General features: G+C 40.6%; 2 long non-coding RNA genes across 3 annotated transcripts; both read right to left on the reverse strand.

Moving 5' to 3' along the window:
• Window positions 1-438: 438 nt before the first annotated feature.
• On the reverse strand, window positions 439-6298 carry LOC113019521 (uncharacterized). 2 transcript variants are annotated; one of them, XR_003272035.1, is made up of 3 exons: window positions 6205-6298; window positions 4989-5048; window positions 439-664 (listed from the first exon to the last, which is right to left on the reverse strand). It is a non-coding gene; the product is annotated as an uncharacterized LOC113019521 (long non-coding RNA). The 2 variants fall into 2 exon arrangements; XR_003272034.1 differs by lacking the exon at window positions 439-664 and adding an exon at window positions 3068-3716.
• Window positions 6299-9302: 3004 nt separating this feature from the next.
• On the reverse strand, window positions 9303-12009 carry LOC113019520 (uncharacterized). Its single transcript, XR_003272033.1, has 3 exons — window positions 11814-12009; window positions 11177-11273; window positions 9303-9622 (listed from the first exon to the last, which is right to left on the reverse strand). It is a non-coding gene; the product is annotated as an uncharacterized LOC113019520 (long non-coding RNA).
• Between the last annotated feature and the right edge of the window lie 10327 nt (window positions 12010-22336).

Here is a 22336-nt window from a genome sequence, read left to right on the forward strand (position 1 = left end):
CTATAAAAAATCTGGTATATAATCAGGCTTCATGTCAGTCATCCACAGAATAAAGTCCTGATGCATTTTTGTTTTTCTCTGTTTCTTTCAGGTTGAATTTAGCTCATCACCCTGTAACTTTTAATGCTATGTGGGTGCACTCTGCAGCTCTGGCTGTTGCTGAGTGCAGTTTGTGACTGAGTGTGCAACAGAAAAAGAAGTGTTTAATTTTCAGTTAGGATCTAATGCACAGCTTTCTTATGTGTCAGGAACTGGCATCACCCTACGGAGCAGTATTGCTGCCATGCAGAGTGTGCACGAGTCATTGTTAGTCAAATGAAATTTGCACATTATATTTACACTGGTCACTTTAAATCAGGGCTAGAGGAAAGTTTGAAACTCAGCAGTACACACTTTTCCTGTGTGTGTGATGTTTGGAGAATCATGTGAATGTTTGCAATTTGTGAAACAATTCGAAAGTCACACCAATAACCACCTTAACTCAAAAACACACTGGAATTCCCAGGCAACACTCCCTGACTGTTTATCAGCCACCGTCTGCGTTCCATCCAGATCCCTCATGGGTGGCTCAGAGTCTCGCTCTGCACGTCACTAAGCTGGAGCTTGGTATGCTCTTGTTGGAGGAGGGCACTTTTTCACCCCTGACTCACTTCTACCAGCGCAGCTGCAGGATGAGAGAGCAGAGCACAGTTCACACTAATGTTTAACTGCCAGATGCTTACTAAACACCTCATCCTAACTATTTATCCCTGGAATGTGAGTTTCTTCCCACGTCTGTACTGTTGCACTCACTTTAGTCACAGACCCAATCGTGATGTTTAGCTTTTAAAATAAAACTGTGTGAGATGCTGTCATGTATTTGACAAGGCAAGTTTGTTCCCATGCAATCTTTAACCAGACCCACATCATATTCAAATGAGGCCATTAGGCTCCTCTGCGAGCAGTGGATGAGAGGAGCCTGCGCGGGATGTGGCCTGCAATAAATAGCAACAAACAGAGGGATCCAACAGTTCAACTCAGCAAACACAGTGAATAGTTTAGTAATAAACAGCATAACTGTTTTATAAGCATTTAATTTTTAGGGAGGACAACATTTTTGGGTGCTTCCTGACTTGCTGCCCAGGTCTTCTCACCTGCAGTCAGCGGATCTAGCAAGGGAAATGTGTGGGGTGGATGCATCCATTATGAAAACTGTTTTTTTTTTCTTTAGTGAGCGAAATTGCAAGTGCAGCAAATGTAAAGCTGTAAAATATACAATTCACTGGTAGTTTATCATTTTCAACCCTGCTCTCCCCCTCATGTCTCTCATCAGGAGCCTGCAAAGCACTGTGAGAAGTGCAGTGCAGGCTGTCAGCAGCCGAAACAGCCATCTGGAGACATTTGAAACACTGGCCCTTCCTCATGGAGCTCATAGCTCACTAAAATACCTGACCTGTATTTAGAAACACGTTTATAGTCTCTGATCTATCACTTCTTTCAGCATTCAAATTAAATAACTGCGAGTTACAATTACGTGGATCCTGACAAAGTGTGATACTCTTCAGTTAACAGAATAGGTTTTTTCAAATGGGTAGGACACTCTCACAGTGTTAACACACAACAAGCTCCTGCTAGGCACAGCAGGAAGTGTGTAAATAAAACATTTGTTTTCACAGCATCACTTCTTGTGACAGAAAAACAAAAAACAAATAAAAGAATGATTCTATAACTAAACTAACACCTTATAAAGGTATTAATCCCATATTAACCAGTTTCTCCAGCTGGGTTACATAAAGTAAAAAATACACATGTGCACATAAGCATACACATAAACAAAGAAAGCAGAGAAAACTCCAGTAATCAGACGATTCCCTACAGTATGAGCAAGAACTCTGACATTAGTGAGACCCTAAAAACTCCCTCATAAGTAAAAACACATCCAGAACCACCCAGGCTTTGGCCTCCATCTGCCACGAGCGGTTTGGGACTGAGGGGAGGGAGACAAGCCAAAAGACATGCTGGAGCCAGAGACCATTTCCTGCTAAACAGATATTTCTGAAGTAGTGCAGATTGGATCTCGATATGTCTGTCATTGATTTATTTTACCGTGTGAAAAGCAAGTGTGAGAAGGGCTCCAGCCTTTCCCCATGAAGGACAGAGTGTGGGTGGATGAAAAGCAGGCTCATTTAGGTTAGAGAACATTAGAGCTGATGTGAGAGGCTCAAAGGCCTCTCACCCAAACTTTGCAATCCAAAGTTGTGCAGGCCCGGTTCATATCAATCATAAAAAAATAAAAAATAAAAAAATAAGATATTAGGTCAGTACCAGGTAACCCATGAGGAACATATATTAAAAAAGATAAAGCAAATTTATTTTAAAAATTTAGTTATAAAACAAAGCAAAAAAAAAACAAAACAAAAAAACAACCCTAAATAATCTCGGTCTAAAGTCGTCATCTCCATGGTAGTATGGACATGGTTTGAGAACAACTCTAGTTTAATTCAAACAGTTTCTTGCCTTTGTTGATAGCTATTATAAAATAGCTCTTGTGTTTTTGAACAGGTGATGGATGAGCTTGTGCTTTCATTAATAAAAGAAATAAATCTTGTCTCATGTCTCCTGTATGTGGTGTTAAACAGGCTAATACTGCTGCACTTTAATGTCGGTAGTTCAAAAGCCATTATAGTTTATGATGTGGGACTCACTGTGGAAAGTTTGAGAACTGCTGATTTAGAGCTTTAAAGCTTTAAGAGTAAAGACCTGTAACTAAGGGTCAAAGGTCAAGTGAAAGCAGGCATGTGCTGAGTAGAACCACCTCTGCTGCCACCTACTGGCCTTTATTAAGCAGTGACTGATGCCTGTACACAGTGCTTCCAGTCACTGGCCACTTTATTGGGTACATTTGATAGTAATAAGCTGAAACCCTTTTCCTTTACAAACTGCCTTCTTTATTCTAGTATAGATTTAACAAGCTGGTGGAAACATTCCTCAGAGGATTTAGTCCATACTAACATAAAAGCATCACACGACTGCAACACATTTGTTGGCTGCACATCCATGTCTGCTGGAAGAGGAGAAGGAGGTCTGGGCTTCTCTCTTTAAAGAGAGACTGATGGATGGATGAACAAGCTTCATATGAGTATATCAGCACTGGCACAATAGACTGCCTCTAATTAGTTTACATTTTCGAAATGTCTTCAAAGTTTCTTCAACCAACAAAAGAACGAAGGAAAATGTGTAGCTTTAATGTAGTTCTTCCTCTGGTCTTATCAACAATCCTACTTTTGATAGTTTCTTTACCCTCTTTAAATCTGTTGATATCAAACTACTAAGTGACTAAATCTCTCGTTCCATGACGATCCCAAAGGTGCTCTGTTGGATTGAGGCAACTGGTTTGGAATGATTTCAGCTTTGTGACATGGTGTGTTGTCATAAAAATATGGATATGCTCAGCAACAAGACTCAGGCAGAGTGTGCAAAAATGGAAAATGTGTCACACCACTACACCACCAGCCCGAACTGATGCAGGTCAGGGTGGAGCCATGACCTCCTATCCAAATTTTGCAGAAAACTGGAAACTCATTAAAACCAGACAATATTTTTTCCAATCTTCTAGTGTCCCATTTTAGTGAGCCTGTGTGAATTATAGCCTCCACTTCCTGACAGTAGTGAGTCCTGCTCTTCATCTTCTTGCCTTGAGGCTGATAGTCACAGTCATTTGATGAACCTCAATAACCCTGTGAAAAGGATGAGATGCTGGAGATCTCCAAATTCACTCAGATTAGATGAAGACAGATGTCATAGATATCCTCATTATGCAGAGATCCTCAGTTTAAATCTGGGTTCTTTAATTTTTATTCAAAATAATATTTTTTATCCAAAAGAAATGTTTCCATATCTAAAATCTTCCAGGCCCATTTCCTGCAAGACTAATTGATTAGAAGAACCACACCAGCTGGTCCACTGGACCTTTTCAGTGCTTACTCAGTTCTAAATAATAGCATTAAACTGGATTTATCATGTGAACTTCTGCATCATTTAACCCCATCTGTGATTGTTTTACCTTCTCTACAAATACTGCAGCCTGGTATATAAACCATGCCAACATTCCCTTTCTATCAGGGGTGGGGAACTCCGTCGAGAGCCGATGTCCTGCAGGTTTTACATCTCACCCTGGGCCAACCCACCTGAATCGATGATTAGTTCATTACCAGGCCTCTGGAGAACTTCAAGACATGTTGAGGGGGTAATTTAGCCATTTAAATCAGCTGTGCTGGATCAAGGACACAGTTGCAGGAAACCGGTTCTTGTGGCCTGAAATTCCCTAAGCCTGGTTTATATCAAAACCAGCTCTTATATCCTGCTGTAAAATGACCTTTAGTCTTGTGTCTGTGAAGTATCTCTATTCATCTACATGCATCCGAAGTAGGGTTTTTTTTTTTGTTTTGTTTTTTTAAAAATCAGACTGCACCCAACACTTTAATGACCTAAATTCCAAGTACTGTGTGTGAAAAGACTCCTGACTCTGGTTGAGTCTTGCTTTAATTTGTAATTTTTCTGCAAATCTATGTAGAGTCTATTACGCGAGTGGCCAATGTCATTGCCAGCATTTATAGCTGTGTGGCAGTACCATTGTTGACATTCATTCAAATTCGGAGCATGTGAGGTTAAGTTGTAGATTGTGGCTTCAAATGTTCAGAAAATCCAATATTTTGCATGACAGTGAAATTTCAATGTTGCAACGGACAGTTCCAGCAACTGCACAACTTCCAGCGTTGAGGCAACACTACCCTGTTAAAATTTACGGGTACATGGAAGTATGCAGAGTACATTGTGTATCAAAGGAAGTGTCCTTATTGAGACAGTGATTTGCTTTTTATTTGGTTTATTTGGCTCGTTTTCAGCACCAGGTCAAATAGGATGCAGGTAGTGGTTTGCCAATTTCATGCTTCACTGCTATTACACTATTATTTTAAACCTACAGCACAACCTGGACGACGGGTTTTTACCTCACCACGGGCAGTTGTCAGATAGTTGCAGACCAGTCTCTTGGCTTGGATGATTGGAGCCTAACAGGAAAGTCAAAATAGCATTACTGGGCTTTGATGTAAATTAAAAGAAAGAAGAAAACACATCAAAAACATGAATTTAGTTGAACTTATTGACATCAGAGCAGACAAAATTACCCAGACTAGCTCTTCCTTTGTGGAAGCTGCAGCAAAAATGCTGCACACATAGATGAATGCCCCAAAATGGCCTATTCAATGCACATATTTCATTGTTGTGTCATTAAGTTTTGACACTCAGAAGCAGTTTACTTTGATTTCCCCTCACACCAACTCACACCCTTACTCAACCTCCAGTTTCTCAATGGGAAGAGTGTAGATGTAGTAAACCGTCATGTTCCCTCAGTCAGTGACTTTCCAGCTTTGCTTAATCTGACTTGCTTAGGATAAGATATTAGAAGCAGGTTCTGATTTTTTGTTTGTTTCTTCTTAATTCTGTGTGAGATCAGAAGATCTACAGAAGGTGGAAAATGCCCACTGTAACATCTGTGTTACACTACTGGATTTGGATGTCTGCCTGCCTTCTCGTGCCTGTGTCTACATGTGAGTTGCATATCGGTTCGCGATTTGTGTGTCTGCATCAGCGGCATTTGCTTAAGTCATACTAGGACATAGATATAAATGTAGCATTTGGACTTGTGAAAAGGATCTCTGCTGTAGCCATCTGGCTCAGGGGGTCTCTGTGTGGGCTATGACATGTTCTGAAATAATAAGAAAGACACTTTTGGCAGCCTAAACACTAACGTTTCGTCGTAAGTGATCATATTTGAACTACAAGGTGGAGTGCTAAATTATCAGGTAATTACATTTGGCTTGGTTAGCACTCTGCATTTATAGGTCATATGGTTGTAATCCCGAGACACTCATATCTAATTAAATCAAGTAAGAGATTGAATTAAGAAAAACAAAAAAAAACAAAAACAATTTCACTGGACAAAACTAAAGCACACTTTCTTGGATGGTCTGAACCAGACCGCAGGTCATACCATCAATAATCCATAAATGCTCTAAACACCCTAATAAACATGGGTCAGTGGCGGTGAAGTCCACTACACTGTTCTCACGGGAACGCAATGTTTCCTACCTACAAGTGTGCAAATAACTGTAAACCTCGGCCACAACAACCAGAGCTCCAGTGGTACATTGTTGTGTAACCTACCGTTCTAACAGAAGATTAGGGGGACCCGCATCAAGCTTTCATGGAAAGAAATTAAAAACACCAACTTGCCCAACTTGGACCAAGCACTGGCAGCTTCAGGTTTGCTGAGGAATACCTAATTGCCCACACCTGAGCTTATGAAAAAAGCAAAGACCAGCTCCGCCCACCAGGGGCGGTTCCCAGACTCAGGTCTCACCTGCCACACATGCCTCTTACTGCATTATCGAAGTTTGTTTTTATTGAGACATATATATAGAAACTAATAAAAAATTGTAGTCAGCTGCACACCAGTTTATTTCAGCTGTAAAGCTAGACATTTTAACATGATGGGCATTGACTCTCTTGGTCAGGAGATGACCTGTGGGTTCTTGTGCTTATTTTCATGTCGGCCAGTCAAGCATTTTTGCAATCTGGTGCGTTGCACCATGCATGAGTGATCGTGTTGATTTTTACTGCCAGTGTAATTAGCTTCCATTACAGAAGCTCTGAGACATACAGATATACAGAGGGAGACTCCAGAGACTTCCCTTTTTGGAAAGTTATATAACATATTGAAAGCTTGAAAGCTTGAAACCTTCGAAGAGCTTCTGAAAGCGTGGCCTCTAATTTATACACATTTTGGTCAGAGATAACTTCCATGGTCTCGTGGCCTAACTTGTTTAATCCCCTTGATAAGGTCAGGCGGGTGGTCATTAACAGCAACATGGCATTCATTATGAAGTCCCCAAGTATTGCAAAATATTGCTAAAAGTACATGTGGTGGGACGTCCCCACACCGGCCTCTGTGGAAGTTGGAGTGAGAGTTGCACTTTGACCTGATTTAACTTATGTGGTCTGTGTTTGCTCTCTTTCAGTCTCATTAAGCACAACAGTTGAATCTGGAATCAATGTCAATCTGTCATGTTTTGCTTCTGTCTATGACAACAACAACATCACCGCTGTACAGTGGAGCAGAAGTGACTTGGAGCCAGAATATGTCCTTTTGTATCAGGATGAGCAGTTTGTTACAGACAACCAGCATCCATCCTTTGTGAACCGGGTGGATCTGAAGGACAGACAGATGGAGGATGGAGACGTGTCTTTGGTTCTGACGGATGTGACAACTGCTGATAATGGAACATATGAGTGTCGTGTCCTGTTGACGGGAACAAACCATGAAAAGAGAGCCTTTTTCAAGGGTAACCCCATCTGCAGTGTAAACCTGAGAGTTGTTCCTCCAGGTGAGTGAGTAGAGTTGAGTGTGTGTGTGATCAGAGGTGAAGCTGCTTCCTGCTTGTTGATGTTTGTTTCTAAAGATGTTGTTGATGAGACTTTGTAGAAAGCAGCTGGTCTGAGTGATGTGATCAGAGTGCAGTAGATAATGTCTGACAGCAGTTTGAAGAGGAAATGGATTCTGTTCTGTTCTTCACTCATCACCTACCTGACAGCTGACACCTCACACCTGTTTCTCACCTGCAGGTCAGCCGGACATTCACAAAAAGGATGGAGGGTTCAAAATTAGAGTTGTTATCCATCCAGCTAGTTTGACAGTTTTTATTTTGCTTGTTGTTGGTGCAATTGTTGGCTGTGTGAGCTACAGAAAATATAGACAACGGCAGAGTCAAAGTTCTTAGTCTCAGAGCTTTAAACAGCTGAAGTGTGAGTCAACACATCCTGAATTTGGTGATCAGAACATTTTCTTGTTTGGGCATGTTAAGAACTTGTAACAGAACTTCATCATGATGAAAAATAAGAATAATAAAGATTTCTTCATCTCAAAATATGACATAATGAGTTTTTGATTTTGAACATCAAGTATAAAACATTTTGGATTGATTGACTGATTATACTATATTCATCCCGAGGGAAATTGGGTTAAGGCTGCCAGCCGTGCCAGCGCCGTTGACTGACGTTATTTTTGGTGTGTCAGCCTTTCAGTCTTCCTACCATTTCAACCCTCCTACACTATATACACAAGCTCTTGAACTCCTGTTGGTATCACAATTGTGTTTCTGCTTTTTATGCTCCGCACTGGAGGTGCCATATATCTGATGTTAGCAACTATGCAGGTTGGCCCTGGTTAGTGTGACTGAGTATTTACAGAAGACATTTTGAGGCTCTCCTATTGGTTGCTGTAGAGTTTCTTTCATATCAGATGCAAAACAGCTCCTGCACCTTTACATTGTTAGGTTAGTCACCTTTCACTGGTGCAGACACAGAGTTGTACAGCTAGTTGGTGCACTTTAGTGTCAGTAGATGGCAGCACTAGATATTGGTTTATTGTTGAGATGGTGGTCAGAGCGGCCAGAGCTGGTGCCACATCCAAGAATCACCTTCGCTGCTAAATCAGCTCATTAAACTCTTCTTTAAAACCACCACTTCACATCTGTTACCTAAATGCTAAATGGTGATATTACAAATACTGCTTTTCTTATTGCAACAAAGAAAACCCTGCATGTGCGTTCTGCACACTGCTGTCACATCTGCCCGCCACTCACACTGCTATGACAGAAACACTTTAACAGGTGTTTACTTTATTATTTCACAAATGCATGACTAGTGCAAGAGAGCAGTTGTTATTTTAATGAGAGCTGACAATAAGAAGGAACTTGAAGAAACTACACTAACTTGTAACATCTGTGCACGACAGCTGCAGGAGCACTGAGCTGTTGATGTGCTGCTGTGAAGGTAAGACATTAAAAAATGAGTTGGAATCTGCTCATTATGTATCTATTAGACTTGTAACTAGCTGATCATTTGAAAAAGACACTCAGCTCCATTTGTTTGAAACATCAGATGTAACCGATTTCTTTTTTTGGGACCTTGGAGAGTGTAACAGACTTTGAACCACAGACAGCAAACTGCACGCCAGCTAAGATGTGGTGTACAGCTTCTTAAGTTAAACGTCATCTCCCAGTGCAGCCATCCATAGCCCAACAGACTTCATTTCCTATCACGAACACGTACGCACTTTGTTCTGACTTTTTTTTTCTCTGAAGTTTCCAGCCACTGAATAATGCTCCTGCTGTTTATAGTGTGCAGCTGTGGCGTGTATCAGTTAGCATCAGACATCTTTCTGAAACCCACAGAACCACACGAGAACAAAAGTGAGACCAAAGTTTATTGATTCTGCAGAAAAACTAGATCACTGCTGTGGAGCAGACAACACGGTCTCCCACTTAGAAATTAAATAGATCGATAGAAAGATCAATAGGGGATCATATACAGTGCATTCCATTACTGCATTAATGCATTACATACTATACATACTCTTGATAAGGCAAGCGTGCTGGCTGTGTAAGGTGATGAGAAAAACACACGGAAATATATGAGTATTACACATCTATGTCCTGGGGTCTTATGGGTCGGTTGGACCAGTAGCTGGAAGTCATCGGCTGGACTGGTGGGAATCTTCAGTACAGAGCTCTGGCTTCACAATCTGAACACACAGTTTAAAACATCATGAGAAACAATAAGCACCTGTGCACAAACCTGGCCCGTCTGTTATATTCATATACAGAGAGTGAGGAACACGTCAAACCAGTTACAGTTCAGACACATCTTAACGAAAGGTTTCAATGTCTAAAGTCTCTCAGGCGCAAACCTGCATTTTAAGTATTAATCACCCTAACACACTGAATTATGAATACTATAAACAGTATATGTGAAACTTCAGATCACACAGCATCTGCAGGTGCACCCCCTGCTCTTTGATACATTTCAACCACAAGATACCGAAGGTCTCACGCAGTTTACAGGAACAACATATAACAGGTGGAGACTGTTGCTGTGGGTTTTTACTCTGACAAAAGGTCAATATTCTGTATCTAGGTCTCCTTTGTTTGCTACGTGTCTTTCTATATGTTTTTATAGAACAACATCCATCCCAGAAAACAATTGAAACATGAACATTGTAACATGTCGTGCATTTGTTTGTCTGAGGTTGTATTTAAATCATTTTTAAACCTACTAAGGGGCGGATCTGCTAATGATGTCAGTGTTAATTTAAACCGATGAGCTCACCGTGCTTGGATCACGTGACTTACATTTTTCTTTTTTAACATTTTTTTAACTGGAAGATACAAAATAAGCTCATCAAAATAAACTGTCTGAGAAGTATGAACCAATCTTCCCACACAGGACAAAAAAATGAAAAACAGGCGGATGCTGCTGCTGCTGTGGTTTTACAGTGAGAAAACGTCATTTTCACACCTTGCACATCCTATCTCACTTTTACCTTTAGATCATCTTGGATTTTTCTATTCTATTGTTTTTTTTCTTTTCTGCACATGTGCAGAGCCAAACAAGTGTGATGTGATGCAGAGCCGTGCTGTTAGAATAGAACCAGGAAAATCCAAAAGAAGAGCGTGAAAATCAAAGGAGTGCGTAAGAGAGTGTAAATGTTGGCCTCATGACAATCTGAGGTGCTTAATTTTCTTCTGCATTTCCTTCCAGCTTTACTCTGAGTCTACATCACTTCCTGTACTTAACATTGTTCTTTGACTTAAACTTTACAGCTTTTGTGAGCAAGTCTCAAAGTCTGACTTGACCAGAGAGCCGCAGACAGCTCACTTAGTCTCTTTGGTGAATGGTAATTAAACTGGTTCTTATACACTTGAGTACTCAGAGCACTTTATACAAAATACATCATTCATCCATTCATACAAGCACTTGTTTTCTATTGATTTTTTAAAATTGATTTTATCCCTTAGCTGTATTATATAAAAGGAAGTGTGAAATCAATAGTTTAATTAAGTAGTGTAAATTGACATGGGAGGTCTTTATGAGAAGGAAAATCTGAAATGCTTATGACAACACAGTTGTCCAACATTTCTGCTCTCCTTCAAATGTTTCAAAGTCATCCAATGAGTCAGATTAGAGTCTTTACATATTCTGGCCTCTGAGGCTTATGTTTGACACCACTGGTTTAAACTGGAATGCCAGGAATAGCTGGAATTGTTCTGAGCGTTAAGACAAAGAGGAGCAGCTGTACCTGGTCTTTGTTTATATGGGTTTCTCTTTAATCTTGATTTCTACATAACAGATGTCTTCTGTCCTCACTGCTGAGTAGACGGCAGCTAAGGCGCTCTCTGCACAATGAAACACACAGAGAGGACATCAGTGCACATGGTCATAGAGACACTACTGCCATTACATTAATCATTCAGATTATTTATTGTGGGGAAAGTAATTATGATTTTCCTGCTGAATTTGTAAGTATTATTGTAGCTTCCACAGATTGACCCATGAAAGCGTCGAATGAATGAATGAATCAACAAATCCACGAACTAATCAATCAGTTTGTTCTATGTATAAAGCACATAAAGATGTTATAAAGTTTACATATTTGCTGTAATTATTCATTCAATTTATGTTATTTTATTTTATTTAATTTGTATGATTTATATCTTGCTGCTTTATTTTATATATTGCATTTATATCTTACACTCTTGCCATTATAGTGCACTGATTGAATTTTATATATTCCTTTAACTTTTCTTAAGTCTTTTTTTGATACTGAGGTGAGTAAGAAACAGTATTTGAGTTATCCTGTGTGTCCAAGCAGAGAACTGACAATAAAACATTTTTGAATCATGAATTTTTGAAAAGCCTGAAAGTCGGAGTCTCACCTTGAAGCTTCCTGTTAACATATCGTTCCACCAAAACAATCAGTAAGACCACTAGAGCTATGACACAGAGTGTTCCAGCAGTCAGCAACACCGGGAGAAGAGGAGAGGAAGCGGCAGGAAAGGTCGAGGTGGTCGAGGTGGTTTTAGGTGGAGGTGTGGCTGTAGATGGAGGTGTAGATGTAGGTGGAGGTGTGGATGTAGGTGGAGGTGTGGTGGTGTGTTTGTCTAAAACAAAGCAAACACAGTCATTAAGTTGTCGTCACATTGTGAATGTTGAAACCTGCAGAAACACAGACAGGTGAGTGTGTCACCTGTGACAGTGATCCAGCTGGATGGAGACTCTCCATGACCGCTGATGTCACACTTGTAGAGGCCTTCATCAGACCTGGAAACATGCTGGATGGTCATGTGACCTGTAGAGTCTTTCCCAGTGAAGACGCCATCTTTGAAGAAAATAGCTGGGAGGTTGGAGGGAGTGGTCTTTGTTTTACAGAGCAGAGTGACGTCATCTCCCTCCATCACAGGGAGGACAGGACTCTGCAGGATCACTGATCCACCTCAACACAGAGACAAACTACAGCATTTCATCCATTTACACACAGCTTCATCAACACTAACTCCACACACTCAGCTTACCAGCGACTGTCAGGTTAACCATGTTACTGATGGGACCCTCTCTGGACTCACACCAGTAAACTCCACTGTCCAGTAGAACGATGTGGCTGATGATGCAGGAAGAACTGTCTAATATTCCAAACTCATCTCCACACTGAGTCCTGGTTTCTAAGCTTGTGTTTCTCCTCAGAGTCCATCCAGCAGAGCTGTCGTCCTCCTCACAGCTCAGAGTCACAGAGTCTCCGTCAAAGAACTGAGTGCTGTTGGGACTCACAGTCAGGCGAGCTGTGAGGGTTAAAAATAAGCTTTTCATTAATTTCAAAAGTAATGTAAATTATTGTTTAGATGAAATCAGCCTATAGAATGAAAATAAGATTTAAATGTGCTATAGCAGCCCACAAGCATCTACACACCAGATATTTCTGATTCTGATCACCATTTTAGCACTTTATATTTATAAAAAGACGTTTACTGACCTTGGTTTGTTGTCCAGTAAAACACCGATGTCAGAACTAAGGAGAAATTACAATTAGGTTAGTATAGAATAAAGACTAAAGAATAAATGACTGTAGATAATTATTATGTTATAGATAACTATGAAACTCTGGGAAAATGCTGGTTTTGCTACAAGAGATGTCACGTATGGAGTGGGATGATTAAAGCAGGATGATTATGTTAGTTTAAATGAATCAACACTTCTGAGTCACACTAAATGTCAGAATCCTCGAAGCAGAGGTCGAGGAGGGGGTGTGAGAACAATTTAAGGAACGTTGTGCAAAAACTCTTCTTCGTCTTTCATGTAAATTCATAGGTAGATTTAGAAGTCGATAATAATGAATATATAGTAAGAAATCTTTGCAGTATCATTTCCCCTGTAAATGTCACACAAAACTGTCTATCAGTCTTTTTGCACTATTAGGGGTTTTTTTCTCACTGTACTGGTGGCATAAAGAGCACTACCATAACTTGGTGCTTTTATTCTTCTTTTTCATGCTTTTTCCTTCATCACTTTTGATTAACAGAACAGAAAGTAAAAGTTCAACATTTAAAACAAAGAAAAACCAAAAAATTCATGCTTTACTCACAGAGCAGACATAGTACAGACGCTTCCTTCATCGTCCTCTTAACTGACGTGACCTTTTGTTCCTTTTTGTTATAGAGACAAGGTAAACCCCACCCTCTTCACCAGCTTGTCTTTTTTCTATATGTGTAAGATGTGTGTCAAATATAAATTAAAACAAAAAATCATTCAATTCAAATTGTAGTTTAAAAGTTATTTGACAGAAAAGAGTACAAAGCTGCACTTTCAATAATTTAACCGCTTTTAGTGTTTGAAAATGTGTTGTGTTGTTTGGCAGCTTCTCTTTTAGCAACACTTTAACAATGAAGAGCTGGGAGAATAGGGATGCAGTGGTGAAAATTTCCCAGTCTTCCCAGATATGCAGTTTTAGCTGTTGAGCACAGTGGGGTTCTTGGAGACTGTTGCCCACAAAGACACTTGCGCAGGCTGTCACCGCACCAGCAGCAGAATCATTGATACGAAACAGGATGGGTCTGTGCGTTACCTTGTTTACATCAAATTCTGACCCTACCTAAATCTTTCAGAATATATTGAAACTAACCAGACCAGGCAGTGTTTTTAGAATCTTTTATTTACATTTGGTTAGTGAATGTGTGAATTGCAGCCTCGGTTTCCTGTTGTTAGCTGACAGGAGTTTCAGCTGGTGTGGTTTTCTGCTGCTACAGAATCTCCTTCACATGCGGTGCATTCAGAGAACAGCAAGTATCCTTTTGTTGTAACGAGTGGTTGTTCGAGTCACTTTTGCCTTCCTTTCATCTCAAAATATAAAAAACGGGTGTTGCACATTCATTATGCGAGTTAGTGACCTTTCACTCGTGCAGACTCAGTGTTGGAGGGCTTGTTGGTGCACTTTAGGGTCAGTAGATGGCAGCACCAGACTATGGTTCCTTGGGACCCGTCACTCAGGAGGACGTGGCTGATTTTTCTTTTTTTTTTCTCCCCATTGACTCATCACACGCAAGAAAACTTGCACACACAGACACACACGCCTGGTGCTAAAACTCACCCATCCTGCTATATCAGCTTCTTGTTAAAGATTAGACTTGCTCCAAATTACAACTTAAGTCATTTATATGCTTTTAGATCAGTAATAGTTACCACATGCCATACGGTAATATTACAGGTACCAGTGGTGGATTTTGGTATTGCAACAACAACAACAACAACAACAAAATCCCCCGCGGCATTGACTGTTGACAGAAAATCTTCTAATGTGACAAATCCAAATTATATCTGTGTTTTAAGATTTTACAAGGTTTTATATTTGAAAAACTTCCTCATATAGATTTCTGACATTCAAAAACAAAACAAAAACAAATCAGCGACCAATATAGCCACCTTTCTTTGCAAGGGCACTCAAAAGCCTGCCATCCATGGATCCTGTCAGTGTTTTGATCTGTTCACCATCAACATTGCGTGCAGCAGCAACCACAGCCTCCCAGACACTGTTCAGAGAGGTGTACTGTTTTCCCTCCTTGTAAATCTCACATTTGATGATGGACCACAGGTTCTCAATGGGGTTGAGCTCAGGTGAACAAGGAGGCCATGTCATTAGTTTTTCTTCTTTTATACCCTTTCTTGCCAGCCACGCTGTGGAGTACTTGGACGCGTGTGATGGAGCATTGTCCTGCATGAAAATCATGTTTTTCTTGAAGGATGCAGACTTCTTCCTGTACCACTGCTTGAAGAAGGTGTCTTCCAGAAACTGGCAGTAGGACTGGGAGTTGAGCTTGACTCCATCCTCAACCCGAAAAGGCCCCACAAGCTCATCTTTGATGATACCAGCCCAAACCAGTACTCCACCTCCACCTTGCTGGCGTCTGAGTGGGACTGGAGCTCTCTGCCCTTTACCAATCCAGCCACGGGCCCATCCATCTGGCCCATCAAGACTCACTCTCATTTCATCAGTCCATAAAACCTTAGAAAAACCAGTCTTGAGATATTTCTTGGCCCAGTCTTGACGTTTCAGCTTGTGTGTCTTGTTCAGTGGTGGTCGTCTTTCAGCCTTTCTTACCTTGGCCATGTCTCTGAGTATTGCACACCTTGTGCTTTTGGGCACTCCAGTGATGTTGCAGCTCTGAAATATGGCCAAACTGGTGGCAAGTGGCATCTTGGCAGCTGTACGCTTGACTTTTCTCAGTTCATGGGCAGTTATTTTGCACCTTGGTTTTTCCACACGCTTCTTGCGACCCTGTTGACTATTTTGAATGAAACGCTCGATTGTTCGATGATCACGCTTCAGAAGCTTTGCAATTTTGAGACTGCTGCATCCCTCTGCAAGATATCTCACTATTTTTGACTTTTCTGAGCCTGTCAAGTCCTTCTTTTGACCCATTTTGCCAAAGGAAAGGACGTTGCCTAATAATTATGCACACCTGATATAGGGTGTTGATGTCATTAGACCACACCCCTTCTCACTACAGAGATGCACATCACCTAATATGCTTAATTGGTAGTTGGCTTTCGAGCCTATACAGCTTGGAGTAAGAACACATGCATGAAGAGGATGATGTGGACAAAATACTCATTTGCCTAATAATTCTGCACTCCCTGTATGAGTGACATCCTGAGCTAAAGTCTGTTGGCCATTGAAGAGAAAAAAGAGAGAAAAAATAACATAGAAATAAACCCAGAAGCAAAACCAATCATCTTTGAGCCCACTGACTCATTTTTGAATTTTCTTCAGATGAACATTTCACAAACATGCTCTAAAGATAATTCATCACTGGGGGCTGATCTATTTAATCTATTTAATCTATTGAAAATAGAGTTTCACTTTATCATTTTTGTCATGTTATTTTCTGACAATAGTCCAGCCTATGTGTTATCTGGCCTGAATTCAAAAGATCCTTGAGTTCCATCTCTGGCAGGACTTTTGATAGGCTGAGTACAGACTGGACCATGCTCTATACCTCTCTTGTTGTGGCTGTTGCTACTAGCTATTGACCTCCAGGGGCAGCTGACAGGTTCCCGGCTGCATCAGTGGCGTGTGGCTTGGGCAGTGGCTGATGCAAAAACTTGGGTGTTAGTGGGAAGTTGCTGACATCTGTAGAGGAAGCAGAGTCTGGGGTCTGAGTCCCCTATTCAGGTGGTTGAGTTGCTTCACCTGTTTTGTTGCGCTGTAGCGCCGCTCTTCACCCTCCCTTTCTGTTCGTGGAGCTATGTATACACAGACTGGTAACCCCTGCTCTGAAGATTTAAGCATAAACATTGCTCAGCAGAAACAAACTCAAGGACTGTTTGTATAGCAGCTGATCTAGCTCGCTAGAGTTTGTCAACCCTGAACATAGCTCTTCAGTATCTGTAAACTAGCATCTCTGTGTCTGTAAGTTCTCAAATTGTACATTCAAAAACTGTTTCCTCAGAGGCCACATCCTCTGGCCCTATGGATATAGGGAGTAAATATAACTGGGACTGTTTATTCAAAGCCTGTTAATTTAAAGGATTGTTTTTTGATTGCTTATTCAAAGCAGAGAGCAAATCCTATTAAGACTTTAGCTGCTTCTCAAAAACTGGCCTTATTGGAGACTGTCATTCCCAGGGCCTCCCAAGAGGCTGAGTTTCAGCCTTCTGCTGACTCTGGACTCCTGGAGACTAAGAAGCCAACACAACCTGCATTACCTGGAAACTCTGCCTTGCCATCTCAGCTGTCTGAGCAATTAGTTTCTGCTGACAGCCCGAGCGCGTTGACCCAGCCGTCTCCGTCCTCTTCTGGAAGCTTCCGTGAACTCATTTAGCCAGCTGAGGATTGCACCTTGCTGTCACGGCCTGGGCAGAGCCAATGCCCTGAACAGCTCCAGCCAGCATTACCACTGCCAGATTTTTCTGTGCCTGCTGGTTTCATTTCATCGCTGGAGAACCATGCCAGCTGTCTGCCATGTGGGACACCTTGCCAGCCAGAGGTGGTGGACGAGGCGCGCGGGGGGTCCTTGAATGCCGGAAGAGGGGGAACAGCCGGGTGAAGGGCTGCTCCTGCCGGAAGTGGTGGAAGAGCCACTCCAACCAGATGGTGGAGGTATGGGTGTAGATCTCCCTTAAATAAAGAACATCAGCTAAAAGTCACATTCTGAATGTTGAAACCTGCAGAAACACAGACAGGTGAGTGTGTCACCTGTGACAGTGATCCAGCTGGATGGAGACTCTCCATGACTGCTGATGTCACACTTGTAGAGGCCTTCATCAGACCTGGAAACATGCTGGATGGTCATGTGACCTGTAGGCTGCTTCCTGATGAGGGAGCCATCTTTATAGAAAGCAGCTGGGAGGTTGGAGGGAGTGGTCTTTGTTTTACAGAGCAGAGTGACGTCATCTCCCTCCATCACAGGGAGGACAGGACTCTGCAGGATCACTGATCCACCTCAACACAGAGACAAACTACAGCATTTCATCCATTTACACACAGCTTCATCAACACTAACTCCACACACTCAGCTTACCAGTGACTGTCAGGTTAACCATGTTACTGATGGGACCCTCTCTGGACTCACACCAGTAAGCTCCACTGTGCCATTCATAGATGTTACAGATGGAACCAGACCACCTTACCCAGTCAGCTCCACACTGAGTCCTCTGTTGTTTGCTTGTGTTTCTCCTCGGCAGAGCTGTCGTCCTCCTCACAGCTCAGACACAAACTCTCCTCCGAAGAACTGAGAGCTGCTGGGACTCACAGTCAGACGAGCTGTGAGGGTTAAAATTAAAATGTTTCATTACTTGCAAAAAGGAATATAAAAATATTAAGCCCCGCCCTCTTCCCGCACGTTTTCCCCCACATATGTAGAATGTGTGCCAAACATAAAAGAAAACAGAAAGTCAAATAATCATCAACTGAACAAATTCAAGTTTAAATGTTATTTGACAGAAAATAGTAGAAAACCAACATATCTGATATTTACACAGTTTCTTCTGTTTAAAAAAAATAATGGATTTGTGCAGCAGCTCCTTTTGTAGTAAAAACTGAGAAGTGGGGAGACTAAGTGATGCAGCTTTGATGAGACATTCTACCATTCTTTCTTTAAATTGATGTTTTAGTTGCCCAACACATTGGGGCCCCTTTTTTGGAGACCGTTCTCTGTCCACTAAAGGTCCATGAGTCACTTTTTGCAAGCTGTTACTGCACCAGCAGCCTAAACCACTGATCCAACGTGGGGTGGATACATGCTTTCATGTCGTTTACACTAAATTCTGCCCCTAACATTTGAATTTCTCAGCACACTTTGAGACTCATAAGACCAGGACGTGATTTTAGAATCTTTTTTATATTTGGTGAGCCTGAGTGAATTTTAGCCTCGGTTTCCTGTTCTTAGCTGACAGCAGTTTCAGCCAGTGTGGTCTTCCGCTGCTGTAGCACATCTGCCTCAAGGTTTTACATCCTGTGTGCTCAGAGATGCTCTTTTACCTACTTGTGGCACAAGAGAGAGCGGTTAATGGATTTACTGGTGCCTTCAGTGGTGCTCACTGTTGATCTTTGCTCTAGTCTTTGTCTGTATGACAAAAAAGAAACTCAGTGTGGGTAATCTGCATTTTTAGTTTGTTGTTCTTCTGTGAAGTGATATGTAAATTGTCATTTTTCATTTATTACTATAGTTTACTGTGCTCTGTGACCACTAGAAGAAAACACATTTTAATGCGCTGTACATCGCAGGGTAGGCGTGACGCCAACAAAAAGATCTCCCTCTCTTTCGAGGGAGACGTTTCTGGTGGGGAAAGGAGGAGGATGTGTTGAACGAAAATAAGGTGTTTGCAGGACAGACCGGCGTGACCGGGACAGCGGAATCTCCGCCGCAGCCGTCCTACTCAGTTTTGTGGAGCAACGCGTCTCGGCTGTCTGCTGCTTCAGGACCCAGCCTTCGCAGCTCGGGTCGGATGCCTCTGGAAGCCGGCGTATCAAGTCAAGGTGAATGTGCAGTGTGAGGTGAAGTACTGATTGTGCTATGGTGGAAATTGATCATCTTTAAATGATCGATCTTCACTTTCGGTGAGGGAGAAGATAACTAGCACAACAGCTAACTTTGGACTGTGGCTAATCAGCTAATTAAGAAGCCATCGGTAGTCTCGGCGCTAAAGACTCTGGACTACCCCTGACAATGCCACCCAAGAAAAACTCGGCCTTGGAGGAGGCGGAGGATATCAAAAGATCACTGGACTTCCTATCACAGGATGTAAAAGACATCAAAATTAAACAAGATAAAATACTTAACTTAGTGAAGGAAGTTACAGAGTTGCGTGTACGCCTTGCTGAGCGGGACAAAAAAATAACAGAGCTAGAGAAGAAAGTGGTGGATTTGGAGCAATACTCAAGGATAAATGATGTTATTGTGACTGGGATTAAGATCAAACCCCACTCTTATGCTCATGCTGTGACCTCCGGTAACAATGAAGAACCCGGCTTACGGGAGGAGAACTCGACGGAGCAACAAGTGGTGTCTTTTTTTGCATCCAAAAATATACACTTGGATGTAAATACCATTGATGCCTGTCACCCTCTTCCCACGAAGAACAACATGCCGGCGGTGTTCCTGAGGTTTGTCAGCAGAAAAAACAAAGTTGCACTAATGAAGCAAGGGAAAAAGCTAAAAGGTACTAACGTCTATCTGAATGATCATTTGATTAAAAGAAATGCGGACATTGCTAAAAAAGCCAGAATCATGAGGAAGCAGGACAAGATACAGAATACTTGGGTCATGAACTGTAAGGTATACATCAAACTGAAAGGAACGCCTGAGGAAGCTAAAGTGGTGATTATCAAGATATAGAGGAATTGAATAAATATGAATGAAGACTACTGAGGGTCTGCACAACCTGTGTCAGTTAAAGGAGTGTAAACTCATACAATGACATCTAAATACTCCTTAAATCTGACAAAAGATGAATCTAGAAACACAAGAACGGAGTTTAAACCTTGAGGATTTGGAATTGAAGCATTTCGAATATACTGATCATAACGCTTTAGATCAAGAAGATCAATTAGACCCTGACAACCACTTCCTATTAGCCAACCCAAATGACTGTAAATATTACTCTGAAAAAGAATATAATTCCTCAATTAAAACTGATAAGAAATTCTCAATCATTCACTTTAATAGTAGAAGTTTGTATTCAAATTTCAGTTCAATTGAGGAATATTTACAACAGTTTCACGACCCATTTAGTATTATAGCAGTATCAGAAACATGGATTAAAGAAGAAAAAGGTGTTGATTTTGAATTAAAGGATTATAATCTTAACTATGTTAATAGAACAAACAAAGCAGGAGGAGGTGTTGCTATATATGTACATAGGAAATTTAAATTTCGAATATTGGAAAGTATGACATTGACAAAAAATGACTTACTTGAATGCTTAACCATAGAAATTATCAATGAAAAAGAGAAAAACATTATTGTTAGTTGTCTTTATAGATCACCTGGTTCGAGTCTAGAAGTATTCACTGATTGGATTGAAAAAATATTTTCAGCTGTAAGTAATAAAATATTATTCATCTGTGGAGATTTCAATATCGATTTGATAAATCCAAACAATCACAAGACCACCGAGGATTATATTAATAGGATGATTGGTATGAGTTTATATCCCACAATTTTAAGACCAAGTCGTATAACATCTCATAGTGCTACCCTTATTGATAACATCTTTACAAATAATTTAGAGTTAATAATTGCTAGCGGACTAATGGTATGTGATATAACTGATCACCTGCCAATATTTATAGTGTATGACGTTAAGAGTGTATGTAAGAAAGTACCTCAGAAATATATCTACAAACGAGTAAGAACAGAAAATGCAATTAATCTCCTTTATCAGGACTTGATGAATCAGGATTGGAATGCAGTGTATGCTGGAGATGATGTGGATAGAGCTTTTGAAATATTTTTGGATATCTTCAACTGCCTGCATGATAAAAACTGCCCAGTCGGGCAATTCAGTATCAACAATAAATCTATTAAATGCCCGTAGTTAACCAAAGGACTACACAAGGCCTGTAAGAAGAAAAATTCTTTATATAGACAATTCACTAAATTAAGAACTGAAGAAGCAGAGTATAGGTATAAAAAATATAAAAATAAACTAACGGAAATATTAAGAACTAGTAAGAAATTATACTATACTAAATTAAGACATAAAAATAAAAACAACACTAAAGAGATATGGGGAATACTTAACACTATTATTAAAGGTAACACAAAAAAGTGCTCATATCCAGATTATTTCACTAATAATAATAGTGACAATTACAATCTAAACGAGATGGTGGAGTGCTTTAACAGCTTTTTTGTTAATGTGGGACCGGAGCTGGCTACAACAATTCCAAAAAGTAATCGCAGTGAAATGTCATTGATAGAAATAAATTCAAAGACCATGTTCTTGTCGGGAGTTACTGAATTAGATATTTTAGATGTAGTTAACAACTGTAAGAACAAGACCTCTACTGACTGTTTTGGTATAGATATGATATTAGTTAAACGAATCATACATAGTATTGCCAGACCTCTAGCTTATATATGTAATTTATCATTTCAAACGGGGAAATGCCCAAAGAAAATGAAAATAGCTAAAGTTATACCCATATATAAAAGTGGAAACAAACACATCTTCACTAATTATCGACCAGTGTCCCTGCTCCCGCAGTTTTCTAAAATATTAGAAAAACTTTATAATAATAGACTAGGTAAATTTATTGACAAACATAAACTAATTAATGAAAGTCAGTACGGATTTAGGACAGGAAGGTCAACTTCAATGGCTATCATTGATGCAATAGCAGAGATAACCAACAGTCTGGATAGAAAAAGACATGCAGCAGGGATATTTATTGACTTGAAGAAAGCAT

The sequence above is a fragment of the Astatotilapia calliptera genome, chromosome 3 (genome assembly GCF_900246225.1).
Source record: "Astatotilapia calliptera chromosome 3, fAstCal1.2, whole genome shotgun sequence".
Classification (NCBI taxonomy): Eukaryota; Metazoa; Chordata; class Actinopteri; order Cichliformes; family Cichlidae; genus Astatotilapia; species Astatotilapia calliptera.